This window comes from Hypanus sabinus, chromosome 20 (assembly GCF_030144855.1).
Source record: "Hypanus sabinus isolate sHypSab1 chromosome 20, sHypSab1.hap1, whole genome shotgun sequence".
Taxonomy (NCBI): domain Eukaryota; kingdom Metazoa; phylum Chordata; class Chondrichthyes; order Myliobatiformes; family Dasyatidae; genus Hypanus; species Hypanus sabinus.
In genome coordinates, this window is record NC_082725.1 from 48,515,171 (window position 1) to 48,533,071 (window position 17,901).

General features: G+C 38.6%; 1 protein-coding gene across 3 annotated transcripts in view; it reads right to left on the reverse strand.

The window, feature by feature from the left end:
* The window catches only part of cdkal1 (CDK5 regulatory subunit associated protein 1-like 1), a 509,606-nt gene that overhangs the window by 76,249 nt on the left and 415,456 nt on the right, over positions 1-17,901 (reverse strand). The window lies entirely within an intron of this gene.

Consider the following 17,901-nt stretch of genomic DNA (forward strand, 5'->3'; position numbering starts at 1 on the left):
CGCTGTTGACGTTTCCGGCCAAGACTCTTCGTCAGGGCTGACAAAGAGTCTCGGCCCGAAACACCGACAGCGCTTCTCCCTATGGATGCTGCCTGGCCTGCTGTGTTCCACCAGGATTTTGTGTGTGTTGTTGTTTGAATTTCCAGCATCTGCAGATTTCCTCGTGTTTGCTAGCTAAAATCTACTTGGTTACTGCAAACGTTTGGACTTCAGGACCAAGAGCTTGATAATAAATTAGCAATCAGTGGATTTTACACTAAATGAGGGTATGGGGTACGTGTACCTTTGGACAAGACCTCTTGGAAAATTTTCACTTCAGTAAGGTGGATGCCACTAATATGGCTGTGGCACAACAAAAATAGTCTGATACCAGGTTAAGTACCATCTTAACCTTAAATGAGGCACAAGATTTTCTATTAAGGAATGCTTTTTTAAATTCCTTACAAGAATAAATTATCTTTTTAAGTTTTTTTAAGTTTAAACATATAAAATGTTTAAATTTAATCTTTTCATTCTGGGGAACAGGATTGATGTCATTCCACCTAAATTAATAGATTTTTTTTCCTGAAACCACCAGTTTAAGATGGTGCTGGTGAAGCATGGCGATGACGTGCTGGTAGAAACAAAATTATAAATTACTGTATTAATCACATTTTTTCTCAGATATAATCACAGCAATAAAAAGCCTGTAACTTCCCTTTTGGAGTTGAGCTTTTGAACCGCCTGTATGAACTGGCATTTTTGTGGTGTGAACTGAAGTCTCAAAGGTGCAGGACTGTTCCAGCATGGTGTGTATGGGCCTGAGAACGGGGAATGAGCTAATGTTTGGCCATGCTGGAGCAGGCTTAGAGTTGATTTGATGTGGCAAAACCAAGGTGAGGCAGAGCTGAGGTAGCAGGCTTGAGAGTGAGGAATGTCCTGAGGTTTGACCAATTTAAGCGCTGGGCAGAATTGGAAAGGACAGATACAGGCTGAATTGAGGAGGCAGGGCCTGGACCTGGGCCTGAGCATGTATCGAAGCCGTAGAGCCCAGGTTCAAAAGCGAGGAATGATCTGAGGTTTGGCCAATTTAAAAGCCGGGCCAGATTAAAAAAGACTCTCCTGACAATGGGTCTCGGCCCGAAACGTCAACAGTGCTTCTTCCTTTAGATGCTGCCTGGCCTGCTGTGTTCCACCAGCATTTTGCGTGTGTTGTTTGAATTTCCAGCATCTGCAGATTTCCTCGAGTTTCCAGATTTAAAAAGTCAGAGTGACAGGGCCAGGCTGGTGTTCAGCTTGCTGCTCCGTGAGATTTACTTGTGTCTGCGCTGAACTGAGGCTGTGGCCTGCAACTAACGGGCTCAGGAATCGGCTGCAGACATGGCTGGACTCACTTTCGTCAACTTCAGTTCTGAATATTATTTGATTACTTTTATTGTTTACACAATTTGATTTTTTAAAATCTGCATAATATGTGTTTCACAGTCTTTTTTTGAGTAGGGTCTATTTGGTTACTTTGCTTTGTGGCTGCCTGTAATGAGACAAATCTTAAGGATGCATATGGTATACATACTTTGATAATAAATGTACTTTGAACATCATTAAGAATCGTTTAGTACATCTCTTGTATTGCCCTGGGTGCTGAGACATTTCATGGACTTGGGTTTTATCCCTGGAAGTGATTGGCTGGACTTGTGACAAGGGAGGAATGCCAAATCAGATTGGCTGATAGCCTGTATTGTATGAGTGATTTGTGTTAAAGCGCTTAGTCACTAGGAGGATGCATTTTTGCCAATAGGCTGGATAGCAGATGGCATGGCCTATAGTAGTCTTCCATCTGTGTCTACTCAGAAGTAAATTGAAGCCACAGCCTGTTAGAAAATCATCCTTTAAGGTACAAAGAGAATTCATCTTTTGAAATGGACCAAGCATTAAATCTGCATCAAGGGGAGAAAAACTAAAAAGAGAGGTGCACCTCTATTAGCCATTTATCAACAGCATTCTGAAAAGCAACTTGTGAGGCCAGGATTTGACTCTACAAAAATGTTCGTATAACATACAATGTTTGTTTGGCAAAGTTATATTGAATTTCACCTGTTTTTTTAAAATTAGTCCCTCTGGTTCTCATTGAACAGTTGTAAGCTAAGGAATGTATAGATTCTCCGGTCAGAGATCTATGTTAGAGAAAATGCTTGCCATTAGGGCCATTTTTCAGCTCTGCATTTTGACCAACAGGTCAGTTAAGTCCAGTAGTCTGGGACAGGGCAAGTCTACCATGCTGTGGATCACTACGCACTGCAAGCAGCAACCTGGTTCTTAGAGAGAACCTTGCAGAAGTAAAAGCTCATAAGATTGCAAGTCAATACCTGCTTTATTACAGTCGTGTTAGACGGATGGCAATGAAAGATGACTATAGATGTTTTGTGTTTACTGATACTATTCTAATAGAATGTTTATTTTTGACATTAATATGATCCAACAAAGCTTTATGTATGTCAGCTCTGGTGTCTTGGTTTGATACTTAAAAAAAACATATTTTACTTATCCAAGAGTGGCTGATATTTCCTAAATTACACACAGCTGCAAAAGTATTTCATGTGCTTTTGCTCAATACTCCATTAGTAATAATTAATAAAATATTAGGTTTTGCAGAACCATTTCAAAACTCAGCAGTAACACTTAAAACATTCACTCACTGGGTTACTGAACCATGGGTTAGCTCCATCAAATGGAGTCCATTCTGTGGAAACGTCATGGTTTTCTCAATGCTACAGTTACAATTGCAAGAAAAATAACACTCAAGCTTTCTCACTACGGTATATTTAAATCTTATGATTGAAGAATGCTTTCATTTTACACATAGCTTGCCTTTTAGAATTACTGGCCATTCTTTGGCACCGATATAAATCGCACTATGAAAGACTATCAAGGAAGGATTAAATAATATTATATCATATCTAGGTCTCGATCTATGAAGTCTTTCATGAAAGGTTTGAGTTTGCATTCATTGCAAAAATTTCAACGTTCTTGTGATTTAATATACAATATCAAATTATTAATGTAATATTATGGAACACATGCTACAAAATATGGATGCTTTGGGGTAATATGTACAGAGTTTTTGGTCATTGGAACAGAATGGATGAATGTGATATTGTGATGCAGGTGCTGACGTAATCAATATTATGTATAAAATCATAAGCATTTGATCCAGCTTAAGCCCAAGTATAGGTATGTCTATTCAACAATGGCAAAAAGACTTAATTCTTAAAGACTAGCTGCACATACAACCAGCCAGTCTTGAGAATAAAAAGCATCTTGCGGGGTATTTAGGTGAATGCAACAATTCAGGACTGAGAAGGGGGAAAATGCCAGAGTAAAACAGTGTGGGGAGGAGAAGGAGACTAGCTGGAAGGTGATAGGTGAAACCAGGTGGGTAAGAAAAGTCAAACTACTTATTACAATTCCTGGCAGCATTAAGCAGCCAAAGATGAAACGGCTTTATTGAAGATATTCCCATGGATCTAGGCCACCAGTGAGTTTGAATGCGACTAAAAGAAAGAGTAAAAAGGCATTACAAGCAACCTTCAGCAAGTAAAAGCTATATATAGTTCTGATATGTTATCAGTGTTTTTGTTATTGCATCTCTTTCAGCTGTTTTCCTATTTGTTCAGCTTTACTGGCTCTACTACACATTGATGTTACATAAAGGAAACTTGTGCATTCACTTCACACTGTTCAAGTTCTCAACACTCCCTAGGTTAAAGGGTTGGGAATAAATACTGACACTGGACTTGCCTCTAATACCCTTCTACACTGTTGTGCCTCCTCTATGTCGGTGATACCTGTTGTTAATTGGGGGACCGCTTCATCGAGCATGTCCACAGCATCCGTCACAAGCAGGGTTTCCCAGGGGCCAAACATTTTTATTCCCATTCCAAAATGTCAGTCCACGGCCTCCTCTTGTGGCAAGATGAGGCATCCTCATGGTGGAGGAGCAACACCTTAAATTCTGTCTGGGTAGCCTCCAACCTGACAGCATGAATATTGATTTGACCTTAGGTTTAACCCTACCAAAGATACCTATCCAGATCCAGGTTGGTAAGGATAATACTTAAGAAAGATTATTATAGCTTAAGCAGCAAAAATTAGACCAAGAAGTAAAGATTATAGTTACAAAACTGAGGTGAATGGGAACAAATTTCTTGCAAAGGGTGGTGAATCTCTGGAATTCCCCACCCCACAGAATTGTTGAGAAAGAAATATTTTAAAAAGGGAATGTGATACATTTTTGCCAGGGAATTGTGGACAATGAGGAACAGGTACAGAGAGGAGTTGAAGCTCTGTAGATCTGCTGTGATTGTATTGACTGCGGGAAGAGGGATAAGGCTTCAGGGACCTAGAGGCTGCTTGCTGCTCCTAGTTTCTTATGTTCACTTAAAACAAAATTACCTCACTGGCATAGTTCACTCAACAATGTGTGCTGTTTACAAAACAGTAGGAACTGTGATGCACCAAAAGAACCTTACCCATCAACGTGAAGTACCAATACACTTAAAATATGTGTCATGATCTGGAATGTACTAGCTAAAAACATAATTGAAGCAGATGCACTGGTGACCAGCAAAAGAGAACTGAATAAACACTGGGTAAGGAAAAGTGGAAGGGATGAGTGGAAATAACCAAATTAACCAATTAGAATGGTTGACTGGCTTCCTTTGCTGTAAGGTTCTCTGAAGTAATCTGCATAAATATGTCTAGTTACTTATTGAATGCTTTGAAATGTAAACTGTACGACAAGATCAAAAGACCTGCATGGAAAAAGCTGCTCATTCCTCTGAAACCCAGTTCCATACCATCCTGAACACATTTCTGACTTAATACATTACTGTATGAACTCCAAACTGTTGTCAGCTATCTTAACTCTGATACTCTTTATTTTAAAAGCAAAATGATCTGAAGTCTGAAATCCATCCAATGAGGTAATAATATTTCTTTAATGACTGCAGTGAATCATCATGAAATGAATACAATGTGACAGGTATAGTATTTGAAAACCTTTAGACTAGTTCACATTTAACAAATGTTTGGACTATCCACAATAGGGTTCAAAGCATTCATTGTGATTAGCCTGCTGTCACTATCTCTACACAATTTACCTAGATAATAGACCATACATAACTTAGTTTTAAATAATTTCACTCAGGCAAACAATTAAATGTAAAATTTGAATTTTATATAATGTATTAAAGAAACGGGCAATCCATCTATTACTTAAATGCATTCAAGCATCAACTAGTGACAAAGTTCGAAGTAAAATTTATTATCAGAGTCCATGTATGTCACCAGGCACAACCCTGAGATTCTTATCCCTGCGTGCATACTCAGCAAACCTATAGAATAGTAACTGTAAAGAGGATCAAAGAAAGAGCAAGTAGAGCATAGAAGACAACAAACTGTGTAAATGCAAATATAAATAAATAGCATTAAATGACAAGAGCCTGAAATAACATCATAAAGAATCCTTAAAGTGAGATCATTGTTTGTGGGAGCATCTCAATAGATGAGTGTAGTTATTCCTTCTTGTTCAAGAGCCCCATGGTTTACGGGCAGTAAATGTTCTTCAACCTGGTGGTGCGAGCTATGAGGTGCTTGTACTGACCTGAAGGCAGCAGTGAGAAAAGATCATGGCCTGGGCAGTGAGGATCGTTGATGATGGACATTGCGTTTCTATGGCAACATTTCACGTAGATGGCGGGGAGCGGTTTATCCGTTATTTACTAGGCTAAATCCACTACCTTTTGTAGGATTTTCCATTCAAAGTCACTGGTGTTCCCATACCAGGCCGTAATGTGGTCAATCAATACACTTTCCACCACACATTTATCAAATTTTGTTAAAGCTTTTGATGTCATGCCGAATCTCCCCAGACTCCTAAGAAAGTAGCCATCATGCTTTCATTGCAATTGCATTTATTTGATGTAAAGTGACGTAGATGGTAAATACATTACTTTTATCATGAGTCAACATAATCTTTTTGTGTCTAATTTCAATTCCTAAAAAACAATATATTGATTTGGAGTAGACTTGTATTTTGTTAAGGAAACTTCAGTGATACAACTTCTAACAGAATAAGGTTTGTGTTAGTATCTTTTATGTAATCTATTTAAGAATTGCCACACATTTGAAGAACTCCACTTTAACATTCATTGTCAGTTTCAGTGACTTCATTCAGAGGCTAATTAATTAGGTTAAGTTCAGTTTGGCAGTGAGAGTGATTGCTTTTTGACACAATAGAGAACTGGAAACTTGAGCATCTCTGATGGCCAGCAATCATCCTTATGGGATGCTGGGAATGACGTGATTTAGGCAAAGGTATTCAACCTGCTCATGCCCGAAGTGATGTCTTCAGAATTGTCTGGTTTTGCTCTCATCAGCTGTACAGTAGCAAGGTCTTAATTTTAAGTCAGTTAAAGTTCAACATAGCCCATTAAAATAAGGTGTAAATTTAAATAAAATGTGATTATTTTTTACTTGGGCATTTTGCCTTTTGGAAAAAAGAGCAGCATATCAATACATTTACAAAGTTTACCAAAACAAAGATACCCGACTTGTTGAATTCTTAATGTGTGCAATACCAGCATCAGCTTAGTGAAAGTCCACATATTGCTGCGAATGGGCAATGAAAAGGTAACCACTACAGACTGCTCTCAGCACTTTGGGATCCCTTTACAGAAAGGCATTGATAAAGTGCAAGAATGGATTTCCAACCCCTTTACTTGAGACCGTGTGGGCATGACATTAGGGTGAACTTGATGTGGGATGTAAAAATAGGAATTAATTATCGGAATAACTAAACATCTGTGGTGAAACCTTGCCATGCCCTACCATCCAGTTCCCACCAGGAATATGGTGTGTTGGTATTTCAGATGGAATCCAACAATGTTCTAAACATCTATTAAATTTTGATTCCTGACTTTAAATTACCACATTATTCTACAAGAGAAAAAATGTTTCACCAAGGTATTCCTTAATTTAAGGACATTACAGACAATAATTAGAAATTGATATAATAAATGTGATCATCAAAATGGTACTCAAGTATGTAACTTTTACATTTATTAGCAGTAGAGAGTGTGAGCATTATTACATAAAGCTTTAAATCAAATCTGATTTAGGGAAACTAATTCATATGGCTTCAAAATCATTCTGACCCAGAAATTCTCTTCTCTCTCATTGATTATTAAGGACCTAGCTGAAATAAGTTATGGCAATTCCAGCCCCCATAAGCATGTGCCCGCAGCATGGAAATTCTCTTGCAGCCTATATTATTAAAAATTTAAAAGCATATTCTAATATCTGATAACATTAACATTTTTAAGGCTGTAATTTTGCAGCAAGCTTAACAGATGGTATTCCTGCCCTTTTCTAAAGTGACAGATGTATCCTGAGGGTGTAATAATACCTCATCTTTTCATTTTATAAAGTTCCTGTTGAGGTCTGTCTCTTGTTATATTTCAACTAAAGTGCTACTGGTAAGGGCAGAGTAAATGTAAGGAATTGCAGACTGGCTTGACCCAGTGTTTAAAAGATCGAGAAACATGCTGTTAACTTGTACCTTGATAAAGCAACACACATCCACTTTTGGCAGCTTGAATTGCTTCATTACTCAAACCAAATAATCAAAATGTCCCCAGATATAGCTTAGTTCTGCAGGTCTGCCAGCAGCTGTGGTTTTATATAAAATGGTTTATGAATTAGTACCATAACTCATTTATTTGGGCAATGTTACTGTTGCTGTAATTAATGCCATTTAGAATATGATAGAAAACTATTTCTCAATAACCATACATTAATCATCCAGTATTTTTTAACATTAAGTCTGCAATCCAAAAAGGGACAGCATTCTTAACTAATTCCTCAACATACATCCCACAAAAAAAGATTTTGTAAATATTTTTTGCTACAATCATAACTCTTTTGCAATGATGCCAATGTTCTTCCTTGTATAGTTGCCTTTTCAGCACCCTTATTAGCTGAAATGTTTTCCACCTTTTCATTGACAATTTTGAATGTTTGTTGTTCCAAATTTAATTTCCCACATCACTTTATAATAAAAAACCTCACATCAAAACACATTTTGACACACACCTGAAATAGCCATTTTGCTTCCACCGTAATATGATGTTTACAGAGAACCAGAGACCCCAAATCCTACAGTTTCCATAATCTGTACTTCCCCAGTTCCCAATTTGAGTATCGGCACTATGGACTGTCAACACGGCAGTTTACCATTACACTTTCAGTATTGCTGAGATTATAATTGCCAGGATACAATATTCTAACCCAACTTCTACGGTTCTGAAGTGGCATGTACTCGGAAGCCAAAGAAGTGAGAACACGTAGGGAAAAATCATTAACCAGGATATCAATGTAGGCTGAAAATAAATGGCATAACTGAAAAAATTAGGTCACGTAGTGAACAGCACATTGGCTTACTCCTACTCCTAATATTTATATTCTTAAGCAATAAATATAAATGGGTCTCCCCTTTACTTTACCCATATGTAATAAAGAAATTGCTCCTTGAATGTTTGCTATGTCATGGCTGCAGGAATGAATATTTGTCATTAATATTAAAATAAACTGCACTGATATAGCATCACTGTTGTAGTTAAATACCTATTGTTAACCACATTTAATTCATCAAAATTACTACTGAATGAGAAAAATGCTCATTCATATTTTGGCCATAAATACTTAGGTAAATTTGACTTGTTTAACAGCAGGAAGATTAGGTCCTTTTGGGTGTTTGGAGAATACTTATATAAAGCAATATCATTTTCTCCCCTTTATATTAGTTCCTTTTAAATATCTTCATGCAACTACCACCTTTATTAGGACAATTCTGATCAATATTTAGCAAGATTCCACTTGGACTTTTTTTTAAATGTCACACTCACTATTCAGCTTGGAAACACCCCTCTCTCTTTGGAAAACCCAGTCCAGATAGAATACAGCAGCAAAGATCAGATATTATATTTGCTGATTAGTTTGGCTCAGTATCAAACTGCTAGGAACTAGATCACACTGTTAAGGGAAAGTGAAGACCAAGAAACTTCAGATACTGGAAATCTGAAAAATAAGCAGAAAGTGCTGAAAACATTAAACAAGCCTGGCGGCATGTGTGGAGAGAGAACGAAGTTTACAGGCAGTCCCTGGGTTACGTACGAGTTCCGTTCCTGAGTCCATCTTTGTCAGATTTGTACGTAGATCAGAGTAAGTACATCTGGTATTATTTAGCATAGGTTACCGCGGATTGGGATCGAAAAAAACATAAGTTCTCTTACTAAGTAAGTCGGAACAGGTACATCCGGTATTATTTAGCATCAGTCAAACGTTTGTCTTAGTATACAGCATATATTCTACCTTTCTATGTATATAAAACACTTAAGAAACATATGCATTCCAATAATTAAACCACTGCGTTGCTTAGTAATAATTGTAGCTTTCATCGGGGCAGGGCCTTTCACATGCTCCATTATTCTCACTTTATCTGTTATCCTTTAAAATTGTTCTGATTGTTGACTGACTGTAACCTAATGCTTTTGAATGACCAATGGCGTTTCACCTCTTTCAAAACGCTTTATTATTTCCACTTTATTTTTAATCTCGATCACCTCCCGTCAAGGGAACAGAAACACCGCGGGTGGCGGGTCCCAAAATGCGCCAGCTTCCGAGGTCCACTTGCGTCCTAAGGACCACCGCAGTGAGTCAGCCGAAATGGGAAAAGTGGGGGCTGTGCTAGGTTTGGGCATTTGATCCTCCACAATATTCCGTGAGGGAATTTAAACTGGAGGTGGCAGTGTTTTTTTTACAAGGTTGAATTGCGAGCTCGACATCAACCCGGCACGGATGGTACAGAAGTCACTGGATCAACATCAACCCAGCACGGGAGTGGTCTGTCACTGGATCGAACTCGGAAACCTCCGTTCTCCAGCCCGGCACTGACCTCACTTTGCCACCAGACTACCGGAATTGTGGGGGGGGGGGGGGGGGGGTGTCAGGGTGAATCTTACTAAGAAAAATTTAACCCAAATACAAAGTTAAACTCTCAACACAGTGTCAACGGCAACAACTTAAAATAGCGGACAGTGTTGTGATCCAACTTAAAATGGCAGACGGCATCGCGATCTGACTTAAAATGGTGGACAGCATTCTCCTTCCTCGGTTTGTAAGTATGAGTTGTCCGTCAGTCGGGCATTCGTAACTCGGGGACTACCTGTAATGTCTCAAGGTAATGATCTGATGGTTGGAAACACAGGTTCTGCCTGACACGCTGAGTACCTCCACCTTTCTGTTTCTATAATAAAAGGGAACCTCCTGAATATTTTATGCTTAGTGTGCTGGGGAAAACTCTGACACACAGGTCGATCGCTCACTCTTAATTATCTTTGTGAATCACTCTGAGATTCACCCAAATTGCTCCTCAACAACAGGATTTTTTACCGATCTAGAGATTTTTAGAGATTGTTTTGCAACAGAATATAGGCAGTTTGGTTTAGGTCAAATTAATATTGGAAATCACAGATCTATTCTGCTTGCATCCATGAGCACCAGTCCTGGATGCTGAGGCCTATGTTGATGGCATGCTTGTCAGCAGGCAGCTTACTCACCAAAGAGCTATTATAACATCTTCTGAAAGAGCCAAGGCAGTGATTTCCACACAGCTCTTTTGCAGCTATGGTGAATCCAAATATTAAAACAGATGTGAAGAAACATTAATCAAAGGCACTGCTGGAAAAGGCAAGAGTAAAATCACTGAAGTATGACGTCGAAATATCCTAGAACATAGAACACAGTACAGAAATGGGCCATTCGGCCCATGACATTGTGCCAAACTAAACTAGTAATGAAATGTCTAACTAAACTAATTCCTTCTGCCTACACTAGCTGCAAAATATAAGGGTAATAATTGCACACTGCATCTTTTCCAAGCAAAAAGGCATCTTACAGGATGTTATCAAATAGAATTTGGTTATACATTAAGAATGTTTCGTGGAATTCCTTCCACACTGGTCATTCTCTCGTCTTTCCATCCAACTGGAGACAGGCAAAAAAGATTGAAAGCAACGTCACTTCAAGCTCAAAGACAGCTTCTAAGCATCTTGAATGGACACCTTTAACAATACAAATTAACCCTTGGTTTCTCATTTTATTTCATCTTGGACCTTGCACTTTGTCTAGCCACACTGCACTTTCTCTGTAACTGTAACATTATATTTTAAGTTTTGTTCCTTTTGTCCTACCTTGATGCACTTATGAAAAGAAAGGATGGTATGCATACAAAATCTTTTCTCTGTCTTGGTCCATATGATAATCAACCAATAACCAATTTGTTCAAGTTGTGGAATTGCAACGTTTTCCCACCACAAACTGTTGAGGCTAGACCAATTTAAAATTTCAAAAGTGAAACTAATAAACTATAGCTCAGTAAAGAACATCAGTCAATAAAAAATTAAAGCAGAAAAAAGAAGTTATGATACAAAGCAGGTTATATTTGCCCTTGTGACAGGCTGACAAAATGGACTGAATGGCCTATTCTTGTTCATTTTTTCTTTATACAGTGTAATCTTTAACTGAATTATTTAAATATATCACAGCATTTAGAAGTGGAATCAATCATGCATTTGCGCAGTTTTAAAAAATATATTTTGCTCACAACTAAGTGCTGAAATAAAAGCTTTCACATTTGAATATTCTTTGACAAATTAGGAGTGAGTCAGCATATTCTCACAGAAAAGAATAAAATTCACGATTAATTATTTACTCTGAATTATTTCAATTGAACTACAACTCCGGCAGAATTAAAAGTTACAGCATTTGGTATTAAAATCCTGAAAGTCCTAATGGCACATCTTTGAGGCTAAGTTGCCAACAAAGAAAGCTTTAAACTACTGTTGTGGGAATTTTTTTTAAAAGCCAAACCGTATTCGTGCAGCAGGTGAGACTTCTTCAGCACCCCCTCCTCCCAGTGAGAATAAAGCATGGTGGGGGAGGTGTGTGTGGGGGGTAGCAGGCAGACAAAATCAAGTTAGACTAACATGAAAAAGTGAGGTAATGGAAAAATAACTGTGAATCACACCATTCAATTAGCACTGTGACATCCAGCTGCACTCACATCACAGGAACAGCTGTAAAATTTTACTCAATACAAGGCAGAGGTTTGAGGAAGTTGACCACCTACAGCTCAAAGCTGACAAAACATGAAGCTAAATTTCAGCATTGAAGCAAGTTAAAACAGATATAATAAGCAGAGTTTGAAAAATGTAAAAGGAAACATTTCTGGATTTCCACCCAATAGGTTCTGTTGACTTATGTTTTGGCTTAGGAAAGAAAGCTCTCAGAACTTTTTGTTGTTTATGCATCTGGTAAAGCTTGCAATGGCATTACTAAATACTAGGCACTGCCATTATGTGCATATAAGGGTTTCAAAGAACTTGAGTTAGGTGTTTAAGAATTTATCTGAACCTGGAACACTGAGATCAATAGCAATGCCTGGGCATTTCAAAAATATTTTTAAAAATGAGCATACTTTTAATCTCTGAAAAACAGAGTCAGACAGATAACAGAACTGACATGGTTGCTGGTATTATGGTTTAGTTATTCCAAACATAGCCAGTCAGGTTGTCGGAGACATTACTCAATTCCCATGCTCAGTAGGATAACGCCATCTTGGGGGTTTATTTAAATTGCTTGTTTATTTAAACAAGTTCCAAATGCCCTCTAAAGACAGAAAAGATGGCAGATGCTGGAATATGAAGTAACAGATTGGTAGAGGAACTCAGTGGGTTAGGCAGCAACTGTTAGGGGGGTGGGGCTGGGTGAGGTCAAGAAAATCTCTAAATTGTCCATCTAAAGAGATCCCCACCACCCAGTAGAGAACATCAGTCAATAAAAAATTAAAGCAGAAAAAAGAAGTTATGATACAAAGCAGGTTATATTTGCCCTTGTGACAGGCTGACAAAATGGACCCAGGTCACACTCTCTTCTCACTGCTGCCATCAGGTAGAAGGTACAAGAGCCTCAGGACATGCACCACAAGGTTCAGGAACAGTTAGAATTCCTCAACTATCCAGCTCTTGAACAAAGGGGGAAAAGTACACTCACCTGCCACATCACTGAAGTGTTCCCAACCAATGATCTCACTTTAAGGACTCTTTATCTCATGTTTTTTGTTATTTATTACTATTTATTTACACTTGCAATTGCAGTTTGCTGTCCTCTGCACTCTGCTTGATCAATCATTGATCCTGTATTGGTTACTATTCAATAGATTTGATGTGTATGCCCTCAAGAAAATGAATCTCAGGGTTGTACACGGTGACAGGTATGTACTTGGAAGGTAGCATTTACTTTGAACCTTAATGACCTGGAGGAGGGGCAGAGATAAGGTTTTCAGGTTTGCTAATGAATGATAATATTTGAACTATGGGGAGGGCATATTGAGATGAGGGAATGACTGACTGGCACAGGATGGTGACAGACTGAATGCGTAAATGGAATTGAATGTTGGAAAGTGTGAAGGTCATGTACTTTGGCAAAGGAATCAAAAGGTGAATTTGAATGTAGAACTGAAGAGAAATTGCATATGACTGGAGTTCAGAGGCATAAATCACAAAGGTTTAATAGGCAGATGCAGCAAGTAGTTAAGAGGACAAATGGCCCATTGGCCTTTATTGCAAAGAGGTTAGAATCTGGAAATAGGTATGATTGTTACAATTATACAGCACTGATGAGACTGCACTTGGAGTACTGTGCACAGTTTTGGTCCCCCTATTTATGAAGTATATACAGTGCCTAAAAAAAGTATTCAGCCTCCTTGGAAGTTTTCATATTTTATTGTTTTACAACATTGAATCATAGTGGATGTAATTTGTTTTTTTGCACTGAACAACAAAAAAAAGACACCTGTATCAAAATAAAATCAGATCTCTGCAAAGGGATCTGAATTAATTACAAATATAAAACACAAAATAATTGATTGTGTAAATATTCACCCTCTTTAATATGATGCATCAAATCATCATGGTGCAGCCAACTAGTTTTAGAGGTCACATAATTATTAAAATGGAGATCTGTTTTAGAAGACCTGTGTGCAGTCAAAGTGTTTCAATTGATTGTAGTAAAAGTACACAGGTCCAACTGCTGGTAAGTCAGAATCCTGGCAAAAACTAAACAAAGGAACACTCCATTCAACTCCACAAATAGGTTATTGAAAAGCACAAGTCAGGAGATGGCTACAAGAAAATGCCAAAGTCACTGAATATATCTTGGAGTACAGTAAAGTCAATCATCAAGAAAAAGATAGTATGGCTCAGCTATGAATCTGCCTAGAGCAGGATATCCTCAAAAACTGAATGACCATACAAAAAGGGGAGGCCAGCAAAAGACCTATAATAACTCTGGAGAAGTTACAAGCTTCAGTGGCTGAGATGGGAGAGTTAGCACATACAATAACTGTCACCCGGGTGCTTCACCAGTTGCAGCTTTATGGGGGAATGGCAAAGAGAAAGCCACTGTTGAAAATAATGTATGAAATCTCTGAAGTGAGATGAAAAAAGGTTCTATGATCTGATGAAACCAAAACTGAGGTTTTTGGCCATCAGACTAAACGCTATGTTTGGCCATAGACCAAACACCGCACATCATCAAAAACACACCATCTCTACTGTGTGGGGATGCTTCACTGCAGCAGGCAGTGGAAGGCTTGTGAAGGTAGAGGGTAAAATAAATGCAACAAAATACAGGGAAATCCTGGAGGAAAACCTGATGTAGTTTGCAAGAGAACTATGACTTAGGAGAAGTTTTGTTTTCCAGCAAGACAATGACCCCCAGTATAAAGCCAAAGCTAAACAGGAATGGTTTAAAAAAACAAGAAAGTTAATGTTCTGGAGTGGCCAAGTCAGAGTCCAGACCTCAATCCAACTGAGAATTTGACTTGAAAAGGGCTGTTCGCTCACAATCCCCATGCAATCTGACAGAGCTGGAGCAGTTCTGTAAAGAAGAATGGGGGAAAATTGCATGTGCAGATGTGCAAAGCTGATAAGAGACTTATCCACACAGACTCAAGGCAATAATTGCTGCCAATGGTTTATCTACTAAATACTGACTTGAAGGGGGGGAATACCTATGTCATCAATTATTTTAAAAATAATCAATTATTTTGTATTTTATATTTGAAATTAACTTAGATCACTTTGTAGAGATCTCTCTTCACGTTGACACGAGAAAGTCTTTTTCTGTTGATCTGTGTCAAAAAAGCCAAATTAAATCCACTGTGATTCAATGTTCTGAAGCAATAAAACATTAAAACTTCCGAGGGCGGGGGGGGTGAATACTTTTTATAGGCACTGTACAGGCATAGGAGAAATTCACTAGGCTAATTCCTGGGATGACATAGCTGTACAATTACAAGAGGCTAAAGAAGTTAAATGTTAATTCTTTGAAGATGAGAAGAATGACAGGTTATCTCACTGAAACATATATGATCCACGAGGGGCAAGGGGAGATGCTGAGATATTTCCAATAATGAAGGAGTCTCAAGCCCTACATAATTAGAAGATCAGGGACTGATCACTTAAAACTGACTTGCAGAGGCTAGTGAACCTTGGTGGGTGCATAGGAAGCTTAAGGGAACAGGTTGGCCTAATTGGACAAACCTGTATCTTAGGAATTAGCCTAGTAAAGCCCTTATGCATTTGTCTAGGTTACAACAGGTATTGTTTCGGTTTGCAGAACGGGAGGCTTAGATATTCTGCAATGTACAGGCTCAAAGGGGTGAGCTTGGCAGAATTTTCACCTTGATGTCCCACTACTAATTTGAGTAGAGTTCATGGAGCATGTGCTGAGGAGTGGATCATGGAATGGATAGGATTAATTAGGATAGAGTTCAGTGAAGAGGGGGTGATGTTAAGAAAAGAATATAAAGTTGAAGAAGTTTGGAGAGAAGAACAAAGTGAGGTGGTTGTTTTCTCTAGAGATCTTGGGGAAGTGAATCAATTCTAGACCTGGGAGCAGACAGCTGAAATGAGGATTATGGCAAATGGAGAAGTGTTGGAAGTTAGAATCTGGGCACTGAAGGGGATGTGAAGGAATCACACAGAGAAACAAGCATTGGCGAGAACAGAAGAGGCAGATCAAGATTTTAAAACGATGAAAGTAGAAAAATGATCAAGATCTTTTGATGGGGTGGGAGGTGTTTCATTGGGAAAGAGTGCTGATGGTGGTCAAACAGGGCATTGAAACCTTAGGAGTCAGCTAAAGGCTTAGCTGGGGATAGAGATGCAATGATTTGGAGGTAAGATTGAGTAGCGAGAGAGAAGGTTAGAAGATTGAAATTGTGGAGACAGGGTTTGAAGAGAGCAAAATGGGTTTGGAAATATGGCCGAGGTAACTTTAAGGCACAGGAAGTGAGATTAGAGATTGAACTGAGAAATAGGACAGAACGAGGATCAGTGACTCAGGTAAGGGATATGCTACTTAACTAACATCAAAACAGACCAGAATTCTTTGTTAAAACCTGCTTCAATTCTCAAGGCCCATACTGTCCATAAATCTTGTATGCAGAGTAGGACTTTGTATAAGAAGTAGGCACTGTTCAATGTCTGACACTATTGGGAATGCCCAGTGCATTCAGTACACTGGAGGATCATGTGTACATTAGTTAATGTAACAACCATAATTTGCAATCATCTGCTCTAACCCGAAAATAGGAGGATTTTGGAATTATACTGTATATAATCAAATTAGAATAATAGTGAATATTGGTAGATGGCCTTCACAAGGCATTAGCTTTGGTTAACTTACAATGATCAGAAAGCAAAGCTTTACAATTCATTAAATTCACCCCTAGTACAAAACAATTAATGGATTGAAAAACAAAGCAAGACAAGTTAAAGGGAGTTTTGCAATTCGAGATAGGCTTTGGGAAGAATACTCATGATCAACAAAAATAAGATCGAGTTTTTTTTTCCTCCTAACTCCTCTACCTCCTGCTGTTTCATTTTCCTCTTCTCCCCCTGCTTCTCTCACTCCCTCTTCCCTTCCTTCCACCTCAATCCTTTTCCTTCCTTTTCACTGCTTCTCTTCTCCTCCTTTTCTTCTTGCCATTCTCTCCTACTCCTCTTCCTTCCTACTCTCTTCCCTTTGCTCTCCCACCTTCTCCTCTCTCTCTTCTTTCACCACCTGTCTCCCTTCCTTTTCCTCTTTCCTCCCTATCTCTTTCCCCTTTTCCACTCTCTAAGTTTTTGTACCCACCCTTACTTACATAAACCACAACTCTTTCTCTTCCACACTCCCTTTCCATGCCTCTCCATCCTCTCCTGTTTTTACATCCAGAAGATTAAATACAGACTAACAGGGTTAACATTTGAGCAGTGTTTTATGACTCTAGGGCTGGAATTTAGAAAAATGAGGGAAGATCTCACTGAAACCTATCAAATATTGAAAGGATTAGATAGAGTGGATGTGGAGAAGATGTTTAAATAGAGGACAAGAGGGTACAGCCTCAGGATATAAGGACATCTGTTTAGAATAGACATGAGGAGGAACTTCTTTAGCCAGACGATAATGAATCGAATGGCGTGGAGGGCAAGTCACTGGGTATACTTAAAATGGGAGGTTGATAGGTTTTTGATTAGTAACAGTGTCAAAGGTTACAGGGAGAAGGCAGGAGAATGGGGTTGAGAGGGACAATGAATCAGCTAAGATAAAATGGTGGAGCAGACTCGAAGGGTCAGTTGGGAAAATTCTCATCCTATATCTCACGGTAAGCAGAAAAATCCAGCTCTACAGACTGCACGATGACTAGGTACTAGTTCACCTTGGCTTTTTCTGTCACTGTAGTGGAAATGGTTCACA